This window comes from Panulirus ornatus, chromosome 19, assembly GCF_036320965.1.
Source record: "Panulirus ornatus isolate Po-2019 chromosome 19, ASM3632096v1, whole genome shotgun sequence".
Lineage (NCBI taxonomy): Eukaryota > Metazoa > Arthropoda > Malacostraca > Decapoda > Palinuridae > Panulirus > Panulirus ornatus.
Genome location: NC_092242.1, coordinates 13872228 through 13886771, shown reverse-complemented (window position 1 = coordinate 13886771; position 14544 = coordinate 13872228). Strand labels below are relative to the sequence as shown.

Genomic DNA, 14544 nt, shown 5'->3' with positions numbered 1-14544 from the left:
TCCTTCCTCTCCCCCAGGCTCGGGAAGGGAGGCACAGCTGACCAATCAGCCACTCTTCCTTTGGCAACTTTCCGGGTAAGGCAGCCAGCCAGTGCAGAGCCGACCCCATTCTGATTGTCGTGACGTCAGCCCAGGACGCTTCGGCTGCACCGTTTGAGAGGCATCTTTAACGACAGATGTTTGCACGACGGTACGACACGCGGGGACGACAGTACGACGACGACCTCGGGGCCTGATGGTACGACCCCTCAAGGGCGTCAGGGTATTGGCTAGAAACCCATCAGTACCCAAGGGTCGTACCGTCCTGCTCAAGGGTTCAGTGTTGGGGTAGATGCCCACTACGGGAAGGAGGAGTTGGGTGTATTAAGGACCATTAAGATCCCTCCAGTCCACCTCCCCACCTCGCCTCTTCTACCGTTTGGTACCTGAATGCACCGAGATACAGACCACACGATTATGGACCGTGAGCCACACGCCCGGCTCCAGCTGAGGACTGTGCCTCAAGACATTCTACCACAGCCCTCACCACCATACAACTCTGTACCCACACCCTCCCCTACACCACAGGACGCTCTGCCACAAGACATTCTACCACAGCCCTCACCACCATACAACTCTGTACCCACACCCTTCCCTACACCACAGGACGCTCTGCCACAAGACATTCTACCACAGCCCTCACCACAATGGGACACTCTACCCACACCCTCCCCTACACCACAGGACGCTCTGCCACAAGACATTTTACCACAGCCCTCACCACCATAGGGCACTCTACCCACACCCTCCCCTACACCACAGGACGCTCTGCCACAAGACATTCTACCACAGCCCTCACCACCATGGGACACTCAACCCACACCCTCCCCTACACCACAGGACGCCCTGCCACAAGACATTCTACCACATCCCAGTCCACCACACGACGCTGTACCCCACACTCCCCTACACCACATACCGCACTACAAGGGTCACCAGTTTTGGATTTTTTTTTCTTCATGTCGGGTGTTGTGCCAGAGGGAGTGGTGGGGGTGATGATGTACCTTCTGCTTTTCTGTCCCCCATCTCTCTCTCTCTCTCTCTCTCTCTCTCTCTCTCTCTCTCTCTCTCTCTCTCTCTCTCTCTCTCTCTCTCTCTCTCTCGTATAGCCAAAGATAGCTTTCTGATGTTTTACCCAGCGGACACCTCAGCATGGGTGTGGTATGTGACGATGACGTGGTGGTAACATGTGGTATGTGATGATGACGCAGTGGTATCCCGTTTGTTTCATGTGTTATGGAATGATGACGCAATGGTGATACGTTTATGCCATGTGGTATATGATGATGACGCAGTGTTGGCACTTTTCTGTCGTGCGTTATGCGTTGATGACGCAGTGGTAACACGTTTGCGTCGTGTGTTATGCGTTGATGACGCAGTGGTGGCACTTTTCTGTCATGTGTTATGTGTTGATGACGCAGTGGTAACGCGTTTGCGTCGTGTGTTATGCGTTGATGGCGCAGTGGTAACACGTTTGCGTCGTATGTTATGCGTTGATGACGCAGTGGTAACGCGTTTGCGTCGTGTGTTATGCGTTGATGACGCAGTGGTAACGCGTTTGCGTCGTGTGGTCTGTAGAGATGATGATCTGGTTTGCGTCGAGTGGTATTTAACGACGAGGCGCACCGGCTTTGTGACACCTGTGGAAGATGTCGAAGTTTTCAGATTCAACGGCGGGCGGGCGGGAGAGAGGGAAACCCATACCCCCATAGATGGAGCAGCATACCAACCCCCAGCAGGAGGAGGAGGAAGGGGTACACACAACAGCCCCCTGTGTTGTTAGGGTGAAAATACTGTAGTACGGGAGATGCTGGGTCGTGGGACCTATCGGCTGGCGCTGGCGATGACCGGAGGATGATGATGTTTCCAGAAATGTTCATTGATATCATCATGAAGATGACTCCGTCGGCTAGCAGGGAAATAAGCGGGAACATGTCGTCCAGTTGAACCGTTGCTCGCATTAGCGCCAGGAACAGGCGAAGAATGGCCTCATTCGCTGACGTCCTCTCTCTCTCTCTCTCTCTCTCTCTCTCTCTCTCTCTCTCTCTCTCTCTCTCTCTCTCTCTCTCTCTCTCTCTCAAGCTGTCATATGTAATACACCCAAACCCGATTTTAAACTCGAGAAAGAGATATTTAATCCTGTGAGGGCTGAATGCCTGCTTGCTTGCATGCCTGCCTGCGGGGGAGCACTTGGAGATTGGAACTGGGAGCCACTCGGAGATTGGAGTATTTCCAGCCCCTCGGAAACGACGTCACGAGGCTCGGGCGCGGATGTACGACCCCTGGGGGAGGGGAGGGTGAGGGGGAAGGGGGTGGGGGAAGGTGGAGGGGTCACCCAATGGTCGGTGGACTATCGTGTTCGTAGGTCGTAAAGGCCGGGCTCACTCAAGAGGGTTTAAGGACTCATGAGTAAGAGAGATGTGTTGAGTCACAGGGAAGGAGCGTGTGTTTGGGGAGAGGGGGCGGGCGCTTCTCAGGGGGGAATTGGGTTGAGTTCCTGCCTCCGTGATGGTGTAATGCCAAATGCCTGCAGATCCTATTACAGCAGATTTTTAGGGATGGTTAATCTTTTAAGTCTTAGTTTAGATTCAGCCAAGGGTGTGTGTGTGTGCGCGCGCGCGTGTGTGTGTGTGTGTGTGTGTGTGTGTGTGTATTTTAGGTCCGTTGAAGGGAGTGTTTTAGACCCGTGTGTTGCCCTATCTTAACCTTGTATATATATATATATATATATTCTGAGTCATAACCTTATGTATAGACACCCACCCGAGCTTACACTGTGCGTATATTTATTAACCAGTTTCAAAGGGGAGGAAGAACAACTTGGGTTGGCTTTGGGCCGGCAGCCATGTCCGGCAGTGGGGCCCGTTCCAATCATTTTGGTGGATCGCAACGTGAACGACTGCTCTGTGTGTGTGTGTGTGTGTGTGTGTGTGTGTGTGTGATCCCCTATCTGCACTGTACGGGGATGGAACTCTGCACTCTTGTGACGCCCCCCATCTCTTGAGCTCTTCTCTACTGTCATGCAACTTCGTAAACTTCTGCTATCTGTCCTCGTTCAGGGCTTCATCATTCAGTTTATTCCAATGTTCCATGTCTCATATACTATTGAGAGACTTCTGTTCATCTATTCCAACAAGTGTATATAGATGGATTTCTCGTTATTGCCTCTTAATTGCTCTCTCCACCCATCTTTCTCGGAGAACTGGTCACCGTTAAGGTCGTGAGACTGGTTTAAAACATCAAGGGTTGTGATGATCAGGTCCCCCCTACTCTCTCTCTCTCTCTCTCTCTCTCTCTCTCTCTCTCTCTCTCTCTCTCTCTCTCTCTCTTACAAGTTGGACACATAAATGGACTCTAACCTTTCCCTATAACTCGGCTCTTTAGTTTTAACTCTGGCACCATCATTTTTGTCCTGTGGCCCTTTTATTTTTCACCTAGTTCTCTGTGCTTCATTAAGAGCAGTGGCCAAACCTGAGAAGCATATTGTCGATTCGTCCACCCTAGGAAGGACACGACCGGCTTGCTGAGTCGTTCCTTGTCCATATTCTCGGGCGTTCCTCGGTTCTCCTAATGTGAGGCTCTGGCAACAGGTCGGGGGGGAGATGACGGCTCCCTTGGGTCTCTCAAAACAGATTCCTACGGCTCATTTCCTGCTGGGGGGTATGCGTTACAGGAGCCTTCTTGCCCCGTGCCCCATCCTCATTACGATGATGACGTTCTCGACCCAGTAGAGAGGTAGGGTATGTAGTCGACTTGGCGTAAGATGGTGTGTTCTTCAAGTGGGACACTTCCCGTCTGGTATTGAAGTGGGACACTTCCCATCTGGTATTCCAGTGGGACACTTCCCATCTGGTATTCAAGTGGGACACTTCCCATTTGGCATTCAGGTGGGACACTTCCCATCTGGTATTCAAGTGGGACACTTCCCATCTGGTATTTAAGCGAGACACTTCCCATCTGATATTCAGGGGACACTTCCTATCTGGTATTCAAGTGGGACACTTCCCATTTGGCATTCAAGTGGGACACTTCCCATCTGGTATTCAAGTGGGACACTTCCCATCTAGTGAAGGGAAGTTAAGGAGGAACGTCAGTGGGGGGCGCGACACTTTCCCGCCCACAAGTAACGTCATCTCATGTACAACATATGGCTGCTGCTGTGGAGGTGAGAGCCAGCCAGTCGGTCATCACCGTTCTTGTGGTCTGCCTGGTCCTGTATGGGGTGACACGGTTGTTTGGCCGGTACGAAGGCTTGAGTCTCTCTCTCTCTCTCTCTCTCTCTCTCTCTCTCTCTCTCTCTCTCTCTCTCTCTCTCTCTCTCTCTCTCTGTGCTGGGGAGCCTGCAAGATTCCTTCCCTAAGTGAATGTGGCATACATTCACACACACACGGGCTTTTTGTGGTGTATTGGTTATCATCGCTGTTCACGTTACGAGCGGGCACGGGCCCGCTTGGGTTCGAGTCCTGAATGAGGCAGTCTGCCCACACCCGACCCAGCAGTTCCTCCGCCTCGTGGAGCTGGTCGATGAATGGCTTCCATGTTTAGGCTATAATCATAAGGGACGGAGCAACACAGGTGTAAAACTCTCTCCCCGTAACACACACACACACACACACACACACACACACACACACACACACACACACACACACACATGCACACACACACACACACACACACACACACACACACACACACACACACACACACGCACCAGCCTGTGCCAGGTGTGTGTGTGTGTGGATGTGTGTGTGTTTGTGTGTGTGTGTGTGTGTGTGTGTGTTTATTCAGCATTTTCTCCTTTCGTCCGACCCCTAGTAACGTGCACATAATGACGCATGTTCAACTCTGCACGCAGCAAGTTTGTTGAGTGGGTGTTACCCGGGCTGTGGTATATGTGGGGTGGCAGATGAAGTGATTACACTACTAAATTCGCTGCGCCCTCTCCCGACTCTGCCAGCGAGGCTCCTCCCTTACGTAAGGCAGGCTCTGTGTGTGTGTGTGTGTGTGTGTGTGTGTGTGTGTGTGTGTGTGTGAGTGTGTGTGTGTGTGTGTGTGTGTGTGTGTGTGTGTGTGTGTGAGGGTAGAGTGTAGCGTGCCGGAGCCCACTGACCCCAGGCTACAGTGGGTCTTCGTGATGATTTATTCGACGCCAGCCGTCGTCTTGGCCCGAGGGGAGGCGGTCGTTCTGCGTGTACTAGTGTGTGTGTGTGTGTGTGTTTGTGTTTGCTCGTTGTCGCCACCGCCATCAAGCAAGAATGCGCACGCATGCTTGTAAACAGTTAACACTCGCGTCGCATGCAGACGCTGGTTCGCACAAGCGTTCACTCACAAAGGGTGACGATTTGGATGTGTGATTTTTCTGTCGTGCATTTTGAAATTTATGGATGTAAGGACGTGGGTCCGTGGCGCCGGGAGGAGGAGGAGCAGCAGCGCGGACCACCACCTCTTCCCTGGGTCTCCTGACGAACACCACCATGCGGAGAAGAATGGGCGAGGAGGACGTGGAAACAATTAGGTTAAGGACACGTGTGGCGGCGCTGACGAGGCGTTCCTGCAGGGAGACTTCCCTCCCCCTTCCTCCACCGGGCGTTTCCTTGTGGGAGGTCGTAGCTCATGGGTGGTGTTGGTGGTGGTGGGGGAGGAGCAGCCGAAGAAAGGCGAACGACGGGAGGAGAGAGAGAGAGAGAGAGAGAGAGAGAGAGAGAGAGAGAGAGAGAGAGAGAGAGAGAGTAACAGCCCAAGAAATGCGAACGACGGGAGGAGAGAGAGAGAGAGAGAGAGAGAGAGAGAGAGAGAGAGAGAGAGAGAGAGAGAGAGAGAGAGAGAGAGAGAGAGTAACAGCCCAAGAAATGCGAACGACGGGAGGAGAGAGAGAGAGAGAGAGAGAGAGAGAGAGAGAGAGAGAGAGAGAGAGAGAGAGAGAGAGAGAGCCCAAGAACTGCGAACGACGGGAGGAGAGAGAGAGAGAGAGAGAGAGAGAGAGAGAGAGAGAGAGAGAGAGAGAGAGAGAGAGAGAGAGAGAGAACAGTTCGACTATAATTCCACTAGGATTGCCCCGCGCTGATCTGATGCCAAGTAGAGAGTCACCTGCCTCAGCAGCTGGGGAAGGTTAACACCTTTGACAAAAAAAAAAATACATGAATCTCGGTGAGGCTCGTCTGGTCTCTCTCCCGTTGAGCTGTGAGCGAGATCGAGTTTGCATCAAGTGGTAGACGTCGGGCGTGTCCACTTCAAGTCGTACCGCAAACACACCGGCCGAGGTGGTGGTGTTGCTCGCCAGGAGGATGGACGGACGACGTGTTCCCGGGCGGGTGGGTGGGTCAGGCGGGAGCGTCCGTCCGGCCTGTTAGTTAGGGGGGTAAGTGGGCGGGGGTTGGCTGATTGGTGGGGTTTGGGCTGCCTGGGGGTGGGTCATGCCGTAATAAATTACTCATTAACATTTGTGGTGGTAATGAAGCTTCAACACATTACCCTGAATATATATGACCGTTCATGGAGCCAGTAGAGCGAAGTCTGGCCATTGGATTTTGTGGAGTTAGTTTTTTATCTTTTTTTTTTTTACCGTTGTATCAGCGGCTGTTTTATCGTGCATCCATCCCCACGCGGGCTCGTCCTGTGAGTGGTAGCGCAAAAGGATGGCGAGGGTCACAGAGGGTCGTTGACAGACCCCCAGCAGACAGATGGTCACGCCTCTAGTTTCTATAGCATTAGTTTATTATGTAATCCTACATCACTTTTTCCCCTTGCCGTAAACGTTTCAGAATTTCGGGTACTGTGCGATTAACAGTGGGGCGTTGGGGGCCTTTCCATGCACTCTTTGTTTTGGCCTTAGCCCAGGAAGGATTCTACATTCTCACAGTCTCTTGGGGCACAGCGTTCTAGTTTGTATCCACGTCTCGTAGTCATTTTGACACTTTCCAGTTTGTATGATTAACATCTGGTGGTAACTCATAGGGTCAGGGGGAGCTGTGTAGCCTATCAACACATCTGCAGGTAGGTCGCAGCGTCGATGATTCTCATATAAAGCCTATCAGCACTTCTGCAGGTAGGTCATAGCGTCAGTGGCACCTATAGCCCATCATGTGCACTTAAGGGGCCAAAGCACCAGCAGTACCTGTAGCCCAAGATTAATCTAGCGGTCTAGTGGTTTACTGAACTTATTTCCTCCATATACGATTATTTTGCTGGACACGTTTCCCTGTGATGAGAAATGGATATACAAGAGTCTGTGTATATGCACTCGTGCACGCTCGCTTTGACCCCCAGTGTGTCCGTCCCCGTGTGTATGTGTAATCTGGGGTCAAGTCTTGACGGGATTTTTCAGTGCTGTTAACATCATACAAATCCAGCAGAGGCACGTGGATGAAAATGCTTGGCATTGTCATCCATAGAAGCTTCAGGAAAATTCATACTCTCGTGATTTATTGATAATCATATTCCCCAGGCTTTAGATGTATCGGTTTTGAGTTTCCGAGGGTCTGTATCTTCCTCTCATTTTGTTGAAGAACATATGTGTGTGTGTGTTTACTGTCGGTTTGAATGTGAAAGGTTACTGCATGTTTGAAGATTCTTCATTGTCATGATGCCTGGAGCTGTGAGCCGGGGAGGAGGTGGATGGGGGCGAACCATTGCGCGGTAGGGGGAGGGGGGGGAAAAAATCGGGATGAAAATTATGCCATGAACGCTTTGATGGTGTGACGCGTTGCCGCAGATAGCCAGGTGCTGGCCGCTGTGATCGCTCGCTTCGCTTGCCATTACCAGTATCGGGGAAGGTGGGGGAGGAGGGCTGTGTCTGGTGGGCAGCGCCGCCGCCGCCGCCGCCGCCCGAGTGCACCTGACGGACACAGCCGTCGTGGATATTCGGGCCATAAATAGCAGCGGGGGCCCCCAACCCCCGGTGGATCATGGGTTCGTGTCGTGCAGATTGCGACGCCTCGAGTTTGCGAGCCCCTAGGGACGACGATACCACCCACCCCTTCAGCACGACGGTACGACCCCTTCAAACACGACGGTACGACCCCTTCAAACACGACGGTACGACCCATTCATACACGACGGTACGACCCATTCAAACACGACGGTACAACCCATTCATCACGACGGTACGGCCCATACAACACCTCGGTACTAATATTGGGTTATTGGGGGGCCCTGGTCTTTGACCAAACCCTCGCCTCCCACGGAAAGAAATGTGTGGTTAACGGCGTAGAAAAAGTAGTGAGAGGATAGGAATAAAGCCCGGATCGCTGGTTGGGTATGTTTAAAGGAACATCGCCAGAGAGGACGTGGATCCCCAGGAGAGGCCACCATCCTGTTCACCTGCCACGCTCTGAATAATGACGACGGCTGCTACATTGGTGTGGCTGGACGATCTGGTGTTCGTGTGTGTGTGTGTGTGGCGGGGGGATGTTTCACGCGCCGCGCATATTATCATCCTCGTCTGGCTTAGTGATGACTACTTCTGAGTGTAGATGGAAGTAGCAACTGCCCCCCACCCAACAGGTTAAGCACGCTGGGACACTCACATCCAGTTGGCTGCTGTGAGTATAATTGGATAATGGAGAGTATTTTAAAATGATTTATTCATTAGTCCCCCGAATCATGTGCGTGTGCCGTGGACTTCTTTGGGAGAAGACTTGGCCTTTCCTCCCCATTTCTCGCGAGGGTATGCCACGCATCATGCGTTTGACTCTAGGGCTATGAGAGAGAGAGAGAGAGAGAGAGAGAGAGAGAGAGAGAGAGAGAGAGAGAGAGAGAGAGAGAGAGAGAGAGAGAGAGTGCGCTCCAGCGCGGCTTGAACCCGACACGTTGGAATGTCTGCTCGCCCTTGTGACTGACCATAGTCAAGGGTGTCCGCCCGATCACAAGACGATTGTTTACTCCCACCCCGGCGCCGTCCTTTGGTGTTATTAATCTCGTTGCTGGAGTCGATGGCGTTGCGGAGGGCGGGGGGATGTTGGGTGTTCAGACCAGGGATATATATACATATGTTGGATCATCTGAGGCTTACACCCTTGCTGGGCCATAAGCTGATAACTAGAGAAGGAGTGTTGTTCGACCAGTAAGAGAGGAGGAAGGAAACGTTGATGGACCAGTAAGAGAGGAGGAAGGAAACGTTGATGGACCAGTAAGAGAGGAGGAAGGAAACGTTGATGGACCAGTAAGAGAGGAGGAAGGAAACGTTGATGATGTTGGGTGCAGGAGGGGGAGGTAATGCCTTATACACGGAGGGTTGTGGTGGCGCTGAGGTCCTCACACGGAGGGGAAGTGAGGTGCTGGGGACATCATATGAGGTCGAGGAGGTGAGAGGATCATCACATGGAAGGGTAGGTGGTGCTGGGAACTCCATATGGAAGGATAGGTGCTGGTTAGGTTAGGTTAGGTTAGGAACATCACATGGAAGGGTAGGTGGTGCTAGGAACATCACATGGAAGGGTAGGTGCTGGGAACATCACATGGAATGGTAGGTTGTGCTGGGAACATCACGTGGAAGGGTAGGTGCTGGGAACATCACATGGAATGGTAGGTTGTGCTGGGAACATCACATGGAAGGGTAGGTGCTGGGAACATCACGTGGAATGGTAGGTTGTGCTGGGAACATCACATGGAAGGGTAGGTGCTGGGAACATATCATGGAATGGTGGGTTGTGCTGGGAACATCACATGGAAGGGTAGGTGCTGGGAACATCACATGGAATGGTAGGTTGTGCTGGGAACATCACATGGAAGGGTAGGTGCTGGGAACATCACATGGATACTGGGGATATCACACGTAGGAAAGGTGCTTAGAACATGACAGAGAGAAGGGAAGAGGTGTTGGGGACATCACCAGGAGTGGTAGATGCTAGGGAACATCACACGAAGGAGGTAGAGCTGCTGTTAACGGAACATGTCAATATTAACCCTCTGATTAATGTCGGAGGTAAAGACGGCTACCGCTAGCAGTGTGTGTGTGTGTGTGTGTGTGTGTGTGTGTGTGTGTGTGTGTGTGTTTCAGAATGTCCGAACTCTCAGGCAGTATCCACCATTTACCCTCAGTTCAACAAATGTTCAAATTGCACTTCATGAACTGGCATACCGACTTACTCACGAGTGCTCCATACTCATAACGTGCAATTTGAACTTTTTTTTTTCCCCCTCTGTTTACAGCTGAAGGTAATTGTTGTTGAACAATGCCTGCGAATCTGGGCTCTCGAGAGGCACTCTGTATTTGTTGATAGAAGGGTAGACGGCATGCGTGGGCCTCTCGGACGGTTCTTGAAGTGATTCTTTCTAAACACATTCCCACGGCCGCTAGTCAGCACTCTTCTCCTGTGTCTGTCGCGGCATCAGGGGGACTGTGTTTTTCGCACAGGGGAGGGAGAGTCAGACGCCGATGTACTGCGGAGGAGAGGTGGTGCTGGGGATGTCGCTTGGAGGTAGTGTTGGTGCCATCTCGTGGTGTTGGTGGTGAGGTGCAGCTGACATCACCTGGTGGAGGTGCAGCTGACATCACGTGGAGGTGGGTGGTGTTTATGATATCATCATGACGCAGCAGCAGCGAGCGTGAGGTGACATCACGGGCGGGTGGCTTCCTCCGCCTGGACCGTCGACGGAAATGAGTCGCGCTTACTTGGTAAACAAACTTTTACAGGAAATTATTATCGCCTTGGGCTCGGTTTGCCTCTCCTTGGCCGTGGCCACCACAGGCGAAGGAGCTACACTGGGTTCGTGGGTGGGGGGCGTTACTCGCCGGCGATAGACGCTGGTAAGAAGGAAGAGTAAGGACGTCGAGAGAGAGAGGGAGAGGCCAGTGAGTGAGGAAAGGTTATTAATATCTAGGATGAGTGGTTAGCTGACGAAGCAGCAGGAGGAGTATTGATCTGTGTTGTGTGGGCGTGTAGGGCAATGATTTAACACGCGCGCTTCATTGTGGTCGTCCTAAAAAGCAATCTTCATAATCCGACGTAAATTGGACAAGTTCCCCCCCATTCTTTTCGGTTAGTTTACATTTATGAGGATGTGCTTCCTGAGTGGTTCTAAGAGTGGATTACTCAAATCAGGAATAATACCCAAGCTCGTCCTGGACCTGTTGAGGACGAGGGGATGTAGGCACAATGGAAGGCACAGGCCAGAAGACTCACAGTCCCTGGGTATACAAGGGACACACTCATCACCCGAGTCCTACCTGGCTCGTGGCAGCCTGATCCACTCCCTGCTGGTGTATTTGGCTACCTGGTTCCTCCTCCTCCTCTTCCCGTAGCTGTTTCTCCTGCTGGTTGCGATGCCAGTAGGAGCCTCAATTTCGATCATCGATGTGCCATTCCTTCGCCTGTCAGGCTCAACCTCCGGTTCTGTCTGCCACCTCTGATAGTCCTTCTCCATAGATTCATCTTCTGTCAGTACCTCTTCGTCTAACAGCCTCTGACAACACGTATAGATCTTCCAGTCACTTATTTTTTTCCTCCATCCCTCCGGCTTGCCCTCCAGTACAGCTTCGTGCAGCTGCCTTTCCTTTTATAAGTGTCATTACATTTAAGAGAGTTTATATCTACTCCTTACTCATCAGCCAATGCTTTGTTTGTTATAATCATTTAGTACGTGATACTTCAAGATCTCCCACGTGTAAAATGTACGAGTGACAAATTTCTCTAATATCTCTGTTGGTCTTGTATATCTGTTTTGGTTTTACCGCTTCTGGTCTCCTTCTGTGAAGCTTGCTGCATTTGACGTACTTACCTCTACATGCTCTGTTCCTCGTCTCTGTGTATCTGCGGTCGCCACATGACGTATGGTACATTTAACTCACTGGCGACGGTATTCCTCATTACGTCTTCCTCTCTCAGCATCATCTGTTTATATTGACGTGTCGTGTTGCGATAGCCAGAGGCTAATGTTATGTTATTCTTCTGTTTCTTGCGAAGACACGTATGTGTGCGTGCGTGCGTGCGTCAGGGAAAATGGCTACATGGGACTTTCTGAAGGGGGGATATCCGGGCAAGCCTTTGATTTCTAGGAAAAGCCATGCTGAACTGGTGTGTCGCAACGCGTAGCAGAGGGTCGAGCTGGAGGCCGGCCCCAGCCGACAGCTGCGACGGGGATGCTGTCTCGAGAGACTAGTGGGGACGACGGTGGAGTAGTTGAGATGGATTGTACCTGGGAAAGTTCGACGGTGAGTGAGTGGGTGTATATATACACTAGTGTTACTGTTACATCATACATCCGCTCGCAGGACAGCTGCGTCGGTCTAACGTCCCTCGCAGACGAGTGCTGGGAGCTAGGAGGACGCGCGTGTTCTGCTGGCTCATTCCTGCACCAGCGTGTGTGTGTGTGTGTGTGTGTGGAGGGGGGAGGGATCATGCCTTGCAGTTGAGGACGTAGAGGGCTACAGCTGCTGTGCTCCTCCCGGCAGGAAAACCCTGAATAGCGAATGAGTTAATGAATAAAAAGTACATTTGTAAATCTGTAAATGAAGTGTGGGTGTGGGGGCTGGATCTGGCGTGCTCCCCTTGGCAACAGACTTTGTATAGCGGATGAATTAATGAATGAAATTACATTTTTACATCTATAAATGAATAATTCAATATGGGTGGGGGAGTAGATACGTCGTCTATAAGCATAAGTTTCACCATAGTACAGAGTCAGCCACTGGGTGTATTTTGGGAGTGATTGTGGTGAGGGAGAAAAGTCAGTCTGGTCAGTGGGCGTGGAGCAATATCCTGGGTATTTCCTCGTGTGTGTTGTGGGGAGGTTGTTGCACGTACCATCTTGGGTTTTCCAATCCTCCTCCTCCTCCTCCTCCCCGACCGCCTGATGCTACTATGATCACTGTCTTGATACACTTCCATTCCTTCTCTCTGCCCTTGCCTTCTCCCCTCTCCGCCTCCTCTCCACTCGTTCGCTGGCGGTGGAAGTACATCCTGGTTGCTCCTTTCGCCAACTTTGCAGTTTGCGTGGAGTCGCAACATATATACTCTCAGTTACAGTTCTTCCCGTCTGTGGCGTCTCCGTCCCTCACGTAGGCTCTCGAGGTGAACTCCTGGTACCCCCATGGTGGGACTGGTCCGTATTATTGTGTTTGTTATTGTCATGTTCAGGAAGTAATACCGTGGCGCCTGGTGGTGGTGTCGTGTGTGTGTGTGTGTGTGTGTGTGTGTGTTTTGTCAAGGAGAGAGTTGACCTGCGGATCAAGGTGGTGGCGCTCCGCTGTAATCTCTCTGCCTCCCTCTCTGGCCTTCATTCCCTCCCTCGTAGGCTTGTGCTGCCCCTTCCTCGCTCCCTCTCTGCCCTTCACTCCGTCCCCATGGTGTATGTGCTCTCCCTTCCTCCCTCGTTGCCTCGCTCCCTCTCTGTCCTTCACTCCATCCCCGTTAGGCATGTGCTCTCCCTTCCTCCCTCCTTGCCTCCGTCCCTCTCTGATCTTCACTGCATCCCGCGCCAGGCCGGTGTTTGAGACAAACGTTCTCTCATCCACTCTCCCTCTTCTTGCTCCTCTCCTCTTTTATCCTCGACCCCCAGCACTCTTGGCCTTATATTAAGTCTCTAGTAGACTACCACGCACCAGCAGATATATTAGTAAACAAAAAGAGAAAAAACAAAAACAAATTGAAGCCCTAAGAATCATGCTTTCTTTGCCCGAAGAACATTAAAGTACTCGACATGCGGAAAGAACTTAGAGAAAACACTTATGATCTTATGATTGGACTGAAACTTATGCTTGGTGAGCCAGGTGGTAGTGTTGTCTCTGAAGAAGTGCTAGACCATATATGCAATGGCACAAGTGAATGTAAATGGATCCAAATAACCAGCCGCGCACATGACGGTGTTTGGAGTGTATAATTTGTTCAAAATTAGGGTGCAGCAGCATTTCCCGCCTCCTGGGTAGACGTCACAACACACGTGCTTATCCCCACATAAGAAACTAATTACATCCAGTCTTCACCTTCAACAGTTCGCTAAAGCCAGTGTTCTTGAACATACACGGAAACTCCAGACTGGCAGTAACACAGTGCTTCAGTATTGACGGCTTTTTTCAATTCTGCCACTGGGAGGGCAGGTAGTGCTGCCGCAGTGATCCAGCCCAGTGGTGGTAGATAAGTGAAAAACGTAAGAATGAACAGTTGGGCATCTACCCTGCTAACTGAAGTGCCTGCCATAATCATTGCTGTTGAGCTGGTAGAAATCGCTGCCACAGACAATTTTAATCATCTCTGATTCCCCATGTACCTTCAGCTCTCTTTGTCCTCGAATCTGAGTCCGCTTGTGCTCGATCCTCAGCTCTCTTGTCCTCGATCCGGAACCCTCTTGTCCTCGATCTGGAGCCCTCTTGTCCTCGATCCACAACCCTGCCGTCATGTCATGTGTGGTGAACCCGGAACCGAGGCGACTTCCTCTTGATTCAGAGATGCATGACAAGTCTAAACCCACCCTCCCTCCCTCCGCCTCTGCCTTTAAGCGGTGATCATCCCGCTGGATCAAGTGTGATCAGAGTGCCCCGATCCTACCGGGGGAAATGTTAAGGTG

At 51.6% G+C, this 14544-nt stretch overlaps 1 protein-coding gene across 2 annotated transcripts in view; it reads left to right on the top strand.

The window, feature by feature from the left end:
• The window catches only part of LOC139755400 (furin-like protease 2), a 551049-nt gene that overhangs the window by 136135 nt on the left and 400370 nt on the right, over positions 1-14544 (top strand). The gene's annotated exons all lie outside the window — the stretch shown is intronic.